Raw genomic sequence first — 15,636 nt, forward strand, 5'->3', positions numbered from 1 at the left:
ACAAGATAACGGGTACTCTCAAACATATTAAAGGCGAGACGGTAAGCAGAGTTAACGGTGTAAGTACCATGCTTCTCATAATGCCAAATAAGCCTATCACGAGTGTGGAATAAACTAACCGGTATTTGAAGAATACGAATGATGTCTGATGGAACCATCAAGCCGTCGATAAGATCAACGTCCCAAGCAGAACCAATCAGTTGAAGAAGGTCCGTCACACGCAACGACTCCAAACCAGGAAGTGTACTCGATGCGACATAAAAAGTATCATCATCAACATCAAGCTAAGGATCATGGTAAACTGAGATGTCGTTGCCATCACCCACTTGCCATCTAATGCCACGAGCGAGCAAACGCTTGGCCGCACAAATACTCCTCCATACAAACAAGGGATTATGACCCTCCCACAAAGACCAAAAATCACCCATTCGAAACTATCTACCCTTGAAAATCCTACTAGGGAGAGAGTCCGGGTTGAAAATCAGACGCCAACCTTGCTTACCTAGCAAAGCCAAATTAAAACAGTGAAGGTCCCTTGTAACTCCCCGAATTTCACAAAAATTTCTGGTAAATATCGCAAGGTTTACTGAAAATTAAATTTTTTGAAATGAGAACTTTTATACTGGAAATTTATTATTATTACTACTTATTTTTCGAAGTTTAGAAATTATCGGATATTAATTTGAACCAAGGATTGTTTTGAGGGATGAGAAATTAGAAGTTTTAATAGTTTAAGCTCTAATTTGAATAATGAAAGAATTAGGAAGGGTCTAATTTGTGATTAACCCAAGGGGGCCAATGGTCAATTACCCTAAGCACAATTTGTAGAAAAATCACGTCTCCTTTTCTATGTTGTGCCGTCATTATTTAAAAAAGAAACCCTCTAAAACTACAGGTCCTTCCCACCAAAACTTTCCATTACTTCTTTTCTCTCTTTCTCTCCATTCTGCCTCCAACCTCTTTCTTCCAATCCAAAACCTCGCTGCCATTCATTCATTGCGCCATTGATGATGCTTTTAATTGTTCTCTTTTTCTTTTATTATTATTTTCTTTCTTTATTTTTGTTTTCAATTACATTTTTGACTTTTTAGGCGAAATAATAAATTAATTTTTTAAAATTATAAAATATAATATAATAAAATAAAATTATATATTAATAATTTTATTAAAATAATACTTTTAATGACATTAAACGAATAATATATTTTTATTTATTCTACTCCTATATCATCATCAACTACAAAACATAAAAAATAATATAAAAAAATTCTACAAGCATTTTGAGATGCAAAATTATTAATAATAACATTAACATTAATGTTTTCCAAAAATCCTTCCCATTTTTATTTTAAAATTAGTTACTACTAGTAAAGGGACAAGACTCAAAATTACGAATAAATTTTGGTCTAATGTGCAATGTTATACATGACTATTAAGTAAGTATCTTTTTTATTTTAAAATATCATATTAGTAAATTTATTAGAAAAATTGGACAGAGTTAACAATTGAACCCGAATTTTAAAACATGAAATATAAAACGATTAAATTTCAAATATACAAAAGTATAAGGATTTAAAGTCATATTTTAAGCTATTATATATATAGTATCTATTTTAGTTACAATTAGGTCACCATTGTACAAATCTCAGAGATTATATTTTTTTTTGAATTTTATATAAAAACCAATTATAAGTGGATATGGCATGATTGTTATCACAATAAATTATAATTTTTGATTTTAATGCGTCGAAAAAATAAATTTTGTATTCAAGTAAGAAAAGAAAATATATTCATACTATTACTATTTAAGAATTTTACTTAACGGTGAATTAATTCAACCTAAATTTTATTATGAATTTATTAAAAATATAATTATTTTATATATTGTTATAGGAGTAAAAAAAAATTGTATAGATTGATGTCATTTGTTTTAGAGTATAATAAAATAAAATTAAAAAATTCTTGGCATTAGTTCAGTTAAAAGGATTGTATGAAACAGAATATTATTTCTTTCCAATAGTTTTATGCCACATCAATAATTTTATCCTGAATTTCAAGATTTTTATTTGGATTTGATTTTTCTCAGAATGAAAATACTGATGTGGCATAAAACTATTGGAAACTGGATACAAATGATATGGCGTCACTGTTTCATACAATCATTTCTCTTAATTTAGATTTGTTTGTTGAGTTTTTTACTCAATTAATATTGGACAAAATAACTACCCTATTAAAAATCTATTATTTATATCAAACAACAAATAATATTTAAGAAACTTTTTATCTGAAATAAATATTATTTTAAATATATTTTTATCTTTTAAACCCTTTTATCATTAATGAAATAAACATTATTTGAGCCCTAATCGGATGCACCTCAAAGCAGGCCGCAGGGCCAGTCCTGCTTCAAGTTTGCTCGAGTACAGTCAAGGTTGCAGGTGAGTTTGATAGAACAAAACCATATATTGTGTAAGTTGGCTAATTCCTGTAGCTATATGGTAGGGGTAATTGTTTGATTTCGATAGATATGTTGTTTAATTGTTTTAATTATTTTTTATTTGATAAATTCATATTTTTTTAATTACTTATAAGTGACAGACTAAATTTATTTATGTTCTAAGTGTTAGCTGATGTTCAATTCACGATTTGCTAGCTGATGTTAAATTAGTTCAAATCTTCTGATTTGTTTTTATAATTAATTTGATTTAGAATAATTAATGTTGAAAAAGTTTGAAAAAATGGAGATAGACTTTAAAATGAGGTATGGAGTCGCCATCGATCTTTTCCGAAGTGTAATCGGACCATCTTGATCATTTTAATAAAACATTTTAATTTATTAAAACAATGATTTTGAGTCTACAAAAATCGAGAAAAGGGGTTTAGGGGCCGGATACGCACGAGGAAGGGTTAGCACCCTCATAAAGCCAAAAATTGGTACTAATTGACTAATTAATGTCCTAATATTGAAAATTTGAAAAAAAAAACATTAAAATACAATCCCTTTAAAAATGTGTGAACAACTCAAGTTGAATTTTAAGATTCACTTGTTCCAAAGGAATAAAATACCACATCCAGCACGTTAGTATACGATATTTTAAGCCTCCAAAAACTGAGATCACCTCATGATTTCCAAAACACGTAACGAAATTTTAAAAGGGTATTCGATTACTTGGTCCAACGATAAATCAAAACTCAGCACGTTAGGGCACGATTCCTCGAATTTCCAAACACGAAACATTGCCTTGTCTTGAGGAGTTTACAAATTAAGTAATTATAAATCCGGCTTAAAATATATTCGTTCGGTTTACTTTAGGGCGATGTTGGGCGAAAATTTAAAATTTAAAATTCAATGAAATAACAAATATACAAGCATATTGAGCATGAAATAAAAGAATGTGGCAATAATATTACATGAATAAATAATAAGAAAAAACATAAAGGAACAAATTAAGGTACATGCAATGGCAACATATCATATATTATATAAATACAAACATTAATAATCGAAAGCTAATGAATTAGAAGCCAATTTAGAGGAAATTCCAAGCAAATTACACTAAAGAAATATCAAATTTTAAAATAAAATAAAATGAACAATATGGAAGAGGGAAAATTTGAAAGCATTAATATACAAATAACACAAAGGTTTCAAAACAAATCATAGATATAAGAAGTTAAAATAAGGAGAAGAAACAAAATAAATAATATATTAAATAATAATATCTAAATGAACTTTAAAATGAATATTATAAAATAAATAATTTACATGAAAGTTTGAAATGCATCAAAATAAAAACAAAAATAAATAATGTGAAATAATAATACATAAATGAAATTTCCAAAATAAATAATACATATAAAAGGCTAAAGTAGGTAATATACAAAGTAATATATATATATATATATATATATATATATATATATATATATATGTCAATCTAGGTAAATAACATATGAAATGAATAAACTTAATATAAATAATATATATAAAAAAAGTAATAATAATATATGAAAGTGTTTGAAGAAAAACAAATATGCACATGGGAAAAATAAAGAAAACAGTGTGAAATCAACAAAATAATACAAAATAATATGTTAAAATAATATGTACTTATTTTTTAAAATGAATAACTAGACTTAATTGAAAGAAAAACAAAATCAAAAGGGTAACTTATAAACAAAACAAATCATTTAAACAGAATTGAGGGCCAAAATAAAATGCGTACAAATGTTCGAGGATTAAAATCGTAAATAATCCAAACCCCAAAACGCTGCGTGTAAGCATGGGTTAAGTTAAAACAACGCAGACTAAATTGCAATGACACAAAAACCTCAGGGAAAATTAAAAAAAAAATGTAATGCGAATAGGGCTAATTAAAAACTGGCATGAAAAAAAGGGGGACTGATAGTGCAAATTTCCCATTCAGAGCCAAAACGCGCGGACCCTCCTCACGGGTAGGTCAACGCGCGGGTCCTTCCCCCCACAACACGGCGCCGTTTTGTTTTTATTACTAAAACCAACTTTTGCGTTTGAAATACATTTTAACCTTTATTTTTTAAAAACAAAACCCTAAAAACTTTATACTTTAGCCCCTAAAAACTTTGCAAATCCGGCCACCGTCGTTCCATCATTAAACTTGGTGTTCGATCATATGCAAAGGTGAGTCTCTAACTCCGCTCAGGCCACTCGGAGGCTTAGTCGCTCCACAACATCAGGAGAACGAAGGGCGGAAACCCAACCCCCTCTCTAGATTCGACCTCGGAGGAATAGAGGCTCCAAACGAAGAACCAAAGGTGAGTCCCCCTTTCCCCTTTGTTGTTTCCTACACACGGTAAATAAAGCAAGGAAATTGTAGCAAAACCGAAAAAAACGAGACTCAAAATCACCTTTTAACAAATATTGTTGCTATTAATTTCTGTGTATGTTTGATTTTGTATCAATATTCTGTTGTTTCCCTAAAAAAAAGTCCCTTTACAATAAAAATACGAAGGCTTTATAGCCAAAATACAAGCGGTTTTTAGCTATTTTTGCTCATGTTGCAGGTTGTGAAGACATGGGAGCAGAGCGCACGGGCGTGGGGCGGCCAACACCTAAGTCAGAAGTCGTGCATGGGGCGTGCGGCGTGGGGCGTGCGTTGTGACTGCCGGTGGCTGCGACGCGAGGCAGATGGAAACCCTAGGGTTTCTAGAAACTCCAAAAACCTAGGCTTATCGGGTTTGTTTAATTTAGGTCTATATTTTGGGCCGGGCAAAATTTGGGCCCTACAGCTACCCTTCTTTGCTCATTGTCGTGTAACGAGAATAGAGCAAAGAAGGGTAGCTGTAGGGCCCAAATTTTGCCCGGTCTCACTAGTTTTTGACCTTTTTTGTGATTTTTTTCCTTTAAGTAACCTCGTTCCTAGTCCACTGCATCTTCAAGGGTATAGGAATTGGTACTTTGACCTGCTCTGATGTAATTTTAGGGAAATAAGGTCAGCTATGATCTACTCCACTACAACTTCAGAGAGTTAAGATCCATTTATTTATAGCTTCAATCTGTCTCCTTACTACATTAAGAATATAGGATTTGCCATCTTCGATCTGTTCCACTGCTGCTTAAGGAGATAAGATCTTCAATCTTTAGCCTGTTCCACTGCAACTTTAGGGAGATAAGACTCATATCTTGAACCTGCTCTCTTCAGAGAAATAAGGCTAGTGATTAAAATCTGCTCAATTGCCAATACATGGAGATAAGATCCGTCGTCTTCGATTTGCTCTACTACTGTTTAGGGAGATAAGATCTACAATTTTCAGTCTGCTCCACTGCAACTTCAGGTAAATAAGACTCGAATTTTAAACCTGCTCTTTTCAGAGAGATAAGGCTGGTGGCTAAAATCTGCTCCTTTACCAATACATGGAGATAAGATTTTCCGTCTTCGATCTACTCCACACTGCTTAGGGGGATAAGATCTGCAATTTTTAGTCTACTTCCTTGCTACTTTAGGAAGATAAGAGTTGTATCTTCAACCTACTCTCTTACTACCTAAAAAAAGATAAGACTGGTGGCTAAAATCTGCTCCATTACCGATACATGGAGATAAGATTCGTCGTCTTCGATCTGCTCTACTACTGCTTAGGGAGATAATATCTGCAATTTTCAGTCTACTTCCTTGCTACCTCAGGAAGATAAGACTTGTATATTTAACCATCTCTCTTGCTACCTCAGAGAGATAAGGCTAGTGGCTAAAATCTGCTCCATTGCCGATATATGGAGATAAGATTCGCCGTTTTCGATCTACTCCACTACTGCTTAGGGAGATAAGATCTGTAATTTTCAGTCTGCTCCACTGTAACTTCAGGGAGATAAGACTTGTATCTTGAGCCTGCTCCACTGTAACTTCAAGGAAATAAGGCTGGTGGCTTAAATCTGCTCCATTGTCGATACATGGAAATAAGATTTATCGTCTTCGATCTACTTCACTACTGCTTAGGGAGATAAGATCTGTAATTTTCAGTATGCTCCACTGCAACTTCAGGGAGATAAGGCTGGTGGCTTAAATCTGCTCCATTGCCAATACATGGAGATAAGATTCGTCGTCTTCGACCTGCTCCACTACTGCTTAGGGAGATAAGATTTGTAATTTTCAGTCTACTCCACTGCAACTTCAGGGAGATAAGACTTGTGAATTCACCGAGGTCGCTACACTATTCTTTGGGGAACATGTCCTGTAAATTCGATTTCATATGCCTATGTTTATGCCAAACGATTAGGATATTATAATCAAAACGAATCAAATGCTCCTAACCAAATACGCTATAAATGATATGAATGTAGAAATGTCATGAGAATGACTCATTTTTTAAATGTTTAAAGTGTCATTACTCGTTATTTATCAGAGTTTTATCACTGTCATATTATGCTGCCTTCTTGCTCGTTAGCATCTTCGAAGAAAATCGTCTTCCTCAACCCATCCCACTGCAACTCAGGGGTATAGGATTTGCACTACCTTCTTCAATCAAATGAGCTGTTACACTCCTCTCTGGGTAACATGACTAGATGCGTATGCAGAATATCAATTTTCCTTTTTCGAGCATGATCTTATTTTAATGCTTGGGTGAACATTGCTCGTTATTCGTCGAGGTTGTATCACCGATGTAATATCTTGTATCTGATACTTTTGACAAAAAATCTTAAGAGGTAGTTTCAACTTAGACCCTTCCTCCTCAAACATTCCCAACCCTTAAGTTTGGTAAGCTCTAAACAATAATCCTGTTTCATGTTTCTGTACCATTTAGAAACTTCCAGAGTAATATGCAGAATCTTTTTTTGTGAAAGTATAATTAGTCCATTAATCATTATTTCAATACGAGTGCTTGAAAAAGATTATAAAGATAGATAAAACTGGAATTTATTAGGAATAAAATTCGAAAAAAATAAATTAATCAAAGAAAACAAATACTGCCAGAGTATAAAAATAGCCCAGATATTGCAGCCTGAGCTCCTCCGTACGAACTCTACGATGATCATTTTGAGCTTTATCATGTGCCTAGGAGATCTATAGTACTTTGCCAATACCCCAAGACGTCGCGTACTTCCTCTTCGTTAATTTCAGCATAGCAAGACTACCACATGCCTCCTCTTTGGTCGAAATTTGAATTGCCCTTTTCGGATTTTCAATTCAAAACCCCTTCGGTCTCAAGGTGCCATTTACGGGGTTTGACCTCGGCCTCTCCTTCCCCTCTTTTTTTTAGGCGTCCTTTGCGGGTTTTTACCTTTTAAGCGAAGTACTTCTCGACTAAATCCAAATTTACTAGGTTAAGCAGATTCTTACCGTCCATCTCAGTTAATATCGGCACCACTCCAGAAAAAGCCTTATTTACCACATAACATTATTCCTAGTTTGGCATCCATTTCCCCTAAAATCTTTTTTCATAAGGAGGATCTTTTTTAATACCAAGTCCCCCTCATAGAATACTCTGGGGCGAACCTTTTTGTTGTAAGCTCGCATCATTCACTTTTGGTATATTTAACTATAATGGATAGCTTTCAGCCTCTTTTCTTCAATCAAGTTCAGTTGATCATACCGGGACTAGATCCATTCTGTTTCGTCTAGCTTCAACTCTGATAAAACCCTGAGAGAAGAAATTTTGACTTCAATGGGCAAAATTGCCACCATCTCATAAACCAATGAGTAAGGTGTTGCCTCGGTGGAAGTTCTGACAGATGTTCGATAGGCACATGGGGCAAATGGTAAGTTTTCATGCCAATCTTTATAGGTCTCAGTCATTTTCTCCATAATTTTCTTGATATTTTTATTAGCTGCCTCAACTGCACCATTCATTTTTGGGCGATATGGTGATGAGTTGTGGTGCTTAATTTTGAACTGCCTGCAGACCTCTACTATCACGTTGTTATTCAAATTCAACGTGTTGTCAGATATGATCCTTTCTGGCATGCTATATCGACATATAATCTCCTTCTTCAAGAACTTGCTCACTGTCGATTTTGTGACATTGGCGTATAAAGCAGCCTCTACTCACTTGGTGAAGTAATCGATGGCCACAAAGATAAAGCAATGTCCATTAAAATCCTTCGGTGAAATTGGCCCAATAACGTCCATGCCCCATATTGAGAAAGGCTATGGAAAAGTCATAACATGAAGAGGTGAAGGAGGCACATAGATCTTGTCTCCATAAATTTGGCACTTATGACATTTCTTGGCGTAACTGATGCAATCTCCTTCCATCGTGAACCAGTAGTACCCGAATCTCATGATTTTCCTGGCCATTGTGAACCCATTGGCATGCATCCTACAGACACCTTCATGGACCTCTTCCAGGATTTTCTTAGCTTCAACAGCGTCAACACATCTTAGCAGTACCTGATCTTTCTTTTTTTTATACAGGATCTCTCCGTCTAAGACATAGTCTCTGGCTAGCCTCCTCAACATTTTTTTATCATTTTCTGTTGCTTGATCAGGGTATTCACGATTCTTCACATATCGTAGAATATCATGATACCAAGGACAATCATTTCTCTCTTCCTCTTCATTGATATTAAAGCAATGAGCTAGAGCCTCACAAATACTCATCTGGATCGGCTTCATATCCTCCTGTTTATTTACTCTAATCAAAGAAGCTAACATAGTCAAGGTGGCTGCCATCTGGTTTTCGTCTCGCGGGAGATAATAGAAAGTGATATCATCAAACACCTTAATTAAATCCAGAATTAGCTCTCGATAGTTGATCAACTTTGGGTCTTTTATTTTCCATTCACCTTTGAGCTGATAGATCACCAGTGTAGAGTGTAGAATCTCCATACACCTCTAACACCTTGATTTTATGCTCTATGGCTGTACGGATTCCCATGATACATGCTTTGTACTCTGCCATATTATTTGTGCAATCAAAATCTAATTTGCAAGTGAATGGATAATAATCCCTATTTGGGGATATTAGAACTGCCCTAATTTTATTACCAACAGCATTTGACGCCCCGTCAAAATTCAGTTTCCAAGGATGATCTTCTGGAGTGTCTTCTTCGGTAGTTGCCACATACATTAGATCTTCATTAGGGAAATCAAAGTTCAAAGGCTCGTAATCTTCTAAAGCTCTACTAGCTAGAAAATCTATTATTGCACTCCCTTTCACAGCCTTCTGGTTCACATAAACTATGTCAAATTCGGAAAGCAGGATTTGTCATCGAGTCATCCTTCCACTCAAAGCAGTTGACTCCATCATGTACTTTAGAGGGTCCAGTTTCGAGATTAACCAAGTCGTATGGTATAACATGTACTGCCTCAATCTCTGAGTGGTCCAAACCAAGGCACAACATAATTTCTCAATTGGCGAGTATCTCTTTTCACACTCAGTGAATTTCTTACTGAGGTAATATATCTTCTTTTCTTTCTTTCCTATCTCATCGTGTTGGCCGAGCACACGTCTCATTGAAAATTATCAAATACTGTCAAATACAGTATCAATGGTCTACCAGGACTAGGTGGCGTTAGCACTAGAGATTGGAAAAATATTGTTTAACCTTGTCAAAGGTTTTCTGGCACTCATCATCCCACACACCTGGATTGTGTTTCTTGTGAAGGCAAAATATGGGGTCATATTTCTCAGTTAGTTGTGAAATGAACCGGGCGATGTAATTTAGTCTTCCCAGGAAACCTCGAACATCCTTCTGAGTACGTAGCGAAGGCAATTTTTGTATAGCTTTGACTTTGTCGGGGTCGACCTCAATTCCCTTTTCGCTGACTATGAAACTGAACAGCTTTCCTAACCTAGCCATGAAAGTATATTTTGTTGGATTAAGCTTTAGCTGAAACTTTCTCGGCCTCAAAAACAATTTACTCAAAACCTATATATGCTCCTTTTTTGTTCGGGATTTTGCGATCATATCGTCAACATAAACCTCAATCTCCTTGTGCATCATGTCGTGAAACAAGGTTACCATGACTCTTTGATACGTTGCTCTCGTATTCTTCAACCCGTATGGCATCACCTTATAGCAAAATGTCCCCCACAAGATTATGAATGTAGTCTTTTCCATGTCTTCAGGATGCATCTTGATCTGATTGTATCTAGAGAAACCATCCATGAAAGAGAACAGTGAGTAAGCTATCGTATTATCCACCAAAGTGTCGATATGAGGTAACGGGAAGTTGTCCTTTAGACTGGCCTTGTTTAAATCCCTGTAATCTACACACATCCGCACTTTTCCATCTTTCTTAAGGAAGTTGTCGATATTGAGCATGAAATAAAAGTATGTGGCAATAATATTACATGAATAAGTAATAAGAAAAAACATAAAGGAACAAATTAAGGTACATGCAATGGCAACGTATCATATATTATATAAATACAAATGTTAATAATCGAAAGCTAATGAATTAGAAACCAATTTAGAGGAAATTCCAAGCAAATTACACTAAAGAAATATCAAGTTTTTAAAATAAATAAAATGAACAATCGGAAGAGGAAAGATTTTGAAAGCATTAGTACTATACAAATAACACAAAGGTTTCAAAACAAATCATAGATATAAGAATTTAAAATAAGGAGAAGAAACAAAAATAAATAATATATTAAATAATAATATCTAAATGAACTTTAAAATGAATATTATAAAATAAATAATTTACATGAAAGCTTGAAATGCATCAAAATAAAAAACAAAAATAGATAATGTGTAATAATAATACATAAATGAAGTTTCCAAAATAAATAATACATATAAAAGGCTAAAGTAGGTAATATACAAAGTAATATATATATATATATATATATATGTCAATCTAGGTAAATAACATATGAAATGAATAAACTTAATATAAATAATATATATAAAAAAGTAATAATAATATATGAAAGTGTTTGAAAAAAACAAATATGCACATGGGAAAAAACAAAGAAAACAGTGTGAAATCAACAAAATAATACAAAATAATATGTTAAAATAATATGTACTTATTTTTTAAAAATGAATAACTAGACTTAATTGAAAGAAAAACAAAATCAAAAGGGTAACTTATAAACAAAACAAATCATTTAAACAAAATTGAGGGCCAAAATAAAATGCGTACAAATGTTCGAGGATTAAAATCGTAAATAATCCAAACCCCAAAACGCTGCGTGTAAGCATGGGTTAAGTTAAAACAACACAGACTAAATTGCAATGACACAAAAACCTCAGGGAAAATTAAAAAAAAAACAAATGTAATGCGAATAGGGTTAATTAAAAACTGGCGCGAAAAAAAGGGGGACTAATAGTGCAAATTTCCCATTCAGAACCAAAACGAACGGACCCTCCTCACGGGTCGGGTCAACGCGCGGGTCTTTCCCCCCATAACACGGCACCGTTTTGTTTTTATTATTAAAACCAACTTTTGCGTTTGAAAAACATTTTAACCTTTATTTTTTAAAAACAAAACCCTAAAAGCTTTATACTTTAGCCCCTAAAAACTTTGCAAATCCGACCACCGTCGCTCTATCATTAAACTTGGTGTTCGGTCATACGCAAAGGTGAGTCTCTAACTCCGCTCAGGCCACTCGAAGGCTTAGTCGCTCCACAACATCAGGAGAACAAAGGGAGGAAACCCAACCCCCTCTCTAGATTCGACCTCGGAGGAATCGAGGGGTCGTGCGTGGGGCGTGCATGGTGACTGCTGGTGGTTGCTGCGCGAGGCAGATGGAAACCCTAGGGTTTCCGAAAGCTCCAAAAACTTGAGCTTATCAGGCTTGTTTAATTTGGGTCTGTATTTTGGGCTAGGCAAAATTTGGGCCTTACAATTAAAATTAATTATTTGTTATGAAATTGACAATTTAGAATTATTTTTATTAGATTTGTTATATTAAAGTGAAAAAGTTAGATAAAATTACGAAAATGAAATTCGTTGTAGATTAATTGTTTTTAAGCAGCGAACATTTAAAAATTCGGTTTGTGATCCTTACGTTTTAAATGATTAAATGTTGTAGTTAAATTATTTGTTTAGTGATTCATTGTATTTGGAATTTACCTCATTATTTTATAAAAATTATTGTTAATTTATCAATTTAATAATTGATTAAATGTTCGATATAGCTAGTTGGAAATTCTTCAGATATAGCCTACATGTTGTAGACTATAGGGGCCTCCATCATGGCTTATTGTTTATTGTGTGGACTGCCTTGAGCGTTCGGGAGTATTGTCATTGTTACGCCTTGAGCGTTCGGGAGTATTGTCATTTGGTGTGATGGTTGGTCGTTGATAAAGTCATGTTTATCGCGCAATGAAGTATTGTCATTGTTGACACTTGCGCTATTTTCATTGATCGTTTGGTGTTCGATTGGACACTCGTATGTCCAAATGTGTTTCCTCTTTATGTTAATTAGACAAAATGGACCTTGAGAATTTAATCTAAACACTATTATTATTTATCAAATGTCTTGAAAGTGTTTCATTGTTATTTTGAATATTATTTTGTGACTGTTCTATGAATTTATTGTGTCTATGAATATTGCTATTGAGTGTGACTTCCATTACTCGAATTATTGAATAAATATATACTATATATGTTTGTATCTTATTAGAATGTTTTTATTTTAACTATATGCATTGGTAATTGAAAATGTACCGGATCACCACTAAGTTGTAAAAAGTTTAACGCTTGGGTTTTTAATTTCATGCATAGGTTACCGATGGTTCGTAGGTTCATGATTGAACAACATCGCCAAAGAGTCTCTGTAATTCTTTTTCGTAAAGATCCTTTAATTAGTAAAGTTTAGCATGTACTTAGGATTTGTTAAATTGTTCGGTTTAATTACTTTTTTTTAGAACTTATTGAGTGATTGATCATTATTAAATTATTTTATTATTTGAATTTACTTGAATGTTTAAAATTTACGATTTTATGTGCAATTGATTAAACGATTGATTATTCGAATCACTCTAACTGCAACAATGACACGTCGGATCAATTTTTAGGATGTTACATTCTTGGACCCCATGCCACCAAACTTTTTGGCCAAACATAACCTATCCCATGAAGCCTAATGCAAACTAGCAAAATTACTAGACGAGTTCATCATTCATTGAAGGGCCTCACAAGTATTCAGAGGAAGCAAGAAAACACCCATGTAGCAAACCGACAGAGCTTGAGTGATAGTTTTAAGCACAACTTCTTTTCCTGGGTGAGATAGTAAGTGATTCTTCCAACTAAACAGATGCTTACAAAGCTTGTCTCGGATATAAGAAAAAACTTGTCTCTTTTTATGATTGATGAGTGAAGGGAGACCCAAATATCAACTCATAGAAAAAGAAGCATCCACGGTGCCATAAGATTATTTGCTAGCAAAGTATTAGAGCTAAACACGATCCCCGACTTACTTAGATTAACAACTCGATCCAAAGTTAACTCATATGTCAATAAAATCTGCTTCACCAACCGACGCTCATATTCTTCCGCCCTAAAGAAAAGAAAGTTGTCATCGAAAAACAACAGATGAGACACTGAAGGGCTATTACGACACACCCCGAGCCTACACTTGGTCGCACAGAGAATAAATATGTAAAGAAAAAGTAGATCACCCTGTTGTAATCCCCGAGAGGCTGGAGATGAAATATTTAACAATGTTAACGCACAACACCAACCAATCAACGCAACGCAAATCAAACTTGAACTTAACTAGAATGCAGCGATGATAATTAATCATTATATTCTTTGTCTTCTTATTCAAAATTCACCATTCTAAGAGTTCGTCCCATCCTTTAGCCGAAAATCTATTAATAAGCTTAGGTCTCCCTCTTTCAATTTCTTCTAAACCTTTTTTTATTTTATTACTTTCAAATTCTGACTTTTTATTCTTACTTGTTAGATTTTGGTTACTATTTGGGGTTAAGTGAAATGTGTTAAGGTTTTCTCAATGCTATCAAGGGGCATAACTAGGTGCAGGCAATGTCCCAGCCTTCTAAAATAAAATTTTTTCGTTTAAGGTCTTTAAAATTTTTAAAATTTTAAATTAATAAAGGTAAAATTATACTTTGTACCCTCAAATGATAAAAATTTAATTTAATTTTTTAAAAATTATAAAAATATAGGCTATTAAAATGATGAAATTATATTTTTACTATCGTAAAAATTATAATTTAATTTTGACCTCCCTAAAAGAATTTTCTGATTTTAGGCCTGTTACCAAAACAAACAAAAACATGGGGTCAACATGATTAGCAATGGAAGACTCGGGATATAAGGTTTAAAGAGCATTATTAGCTCAAAAATATAAAAATGTGACTAGCATCAAGATGATCATCTTCCACAAATGCTCATTACCCACCATTAAATTGTTTTTAACATGATTTAGGGAGTTAACTCTTGTGTTATTGAATTTTACTACTAACTTTGAAGTTTTATTAAAATTTGCCGCTAGTTTTGATTATTTTAATTAAACTTAATCAATCAATATTAATTTTGATGATTTGAAAATATAATTTCATAAGAAAAATTTTAAAATATTTCATTTTATATTTAAAACTAATTTAAATTATAAATATTAAAAATTAATAAATTAAATTATAATTTGTATTTAATGAAATAAAACTTAAAAATAAAAATACATATATACTAAAAGAAAAAACTAAGTTTATTTTTGTAAAATCATCACTTTTATTTAATTTTAATATTATATTAATTAACTTATTATTGTAAAATATTAAATAAAAAATTATTAAATTTTGTCTTCAATGTATTTTGAATTAAAATTGAATAGTAAAATTCAATAAAAAAATTAAGAGCAAATTTCGATCAAATAAAAGTAAAGCAAAAAATTCAATGATAAATTTATTTCTAATTCATAAATACATTGGCAAATATTATAATAGCAATTTTCGGTTTCCACTTAAAATATAGTGGTAAATTGGCATATTAACCTTTAAATTTTGTAACAATATTTTTATTGGTTTAAAAAATGTTATGGAAACAAATATAATAATTTTAATTTTTTAAGTATTTACATATGTTTTTCAAAAATATGCTGCTCAAAACTATTCTCAAATTTGTAAAATTTTAAATTGTTACTATTTTTATTTTACTTTTGCACCAGTTTTTTATATATGTTTTTTTTTATACAAAATTCTTAGAACAATTCCTAAATCATAAATAGGAGGAGGATAATGCG

The sequence above is a fragment of the Gossypium arboreum genome, chromosome 10, assembly GCF_025698485.1.
Source record: "Gossypium arboreum isolate Shixiya-1 chromosome 10, ASM2569848v2, whole genome shotgun sequence".
In the NCBI taxonomy this organism is placed as follows: domain Eukaryota; kingdom Viridiplantae; phylum Streptophyta; class Magnoliopsida; order Malvales; family Malvaceae; genus Gossypium; species Gossypium arboreum.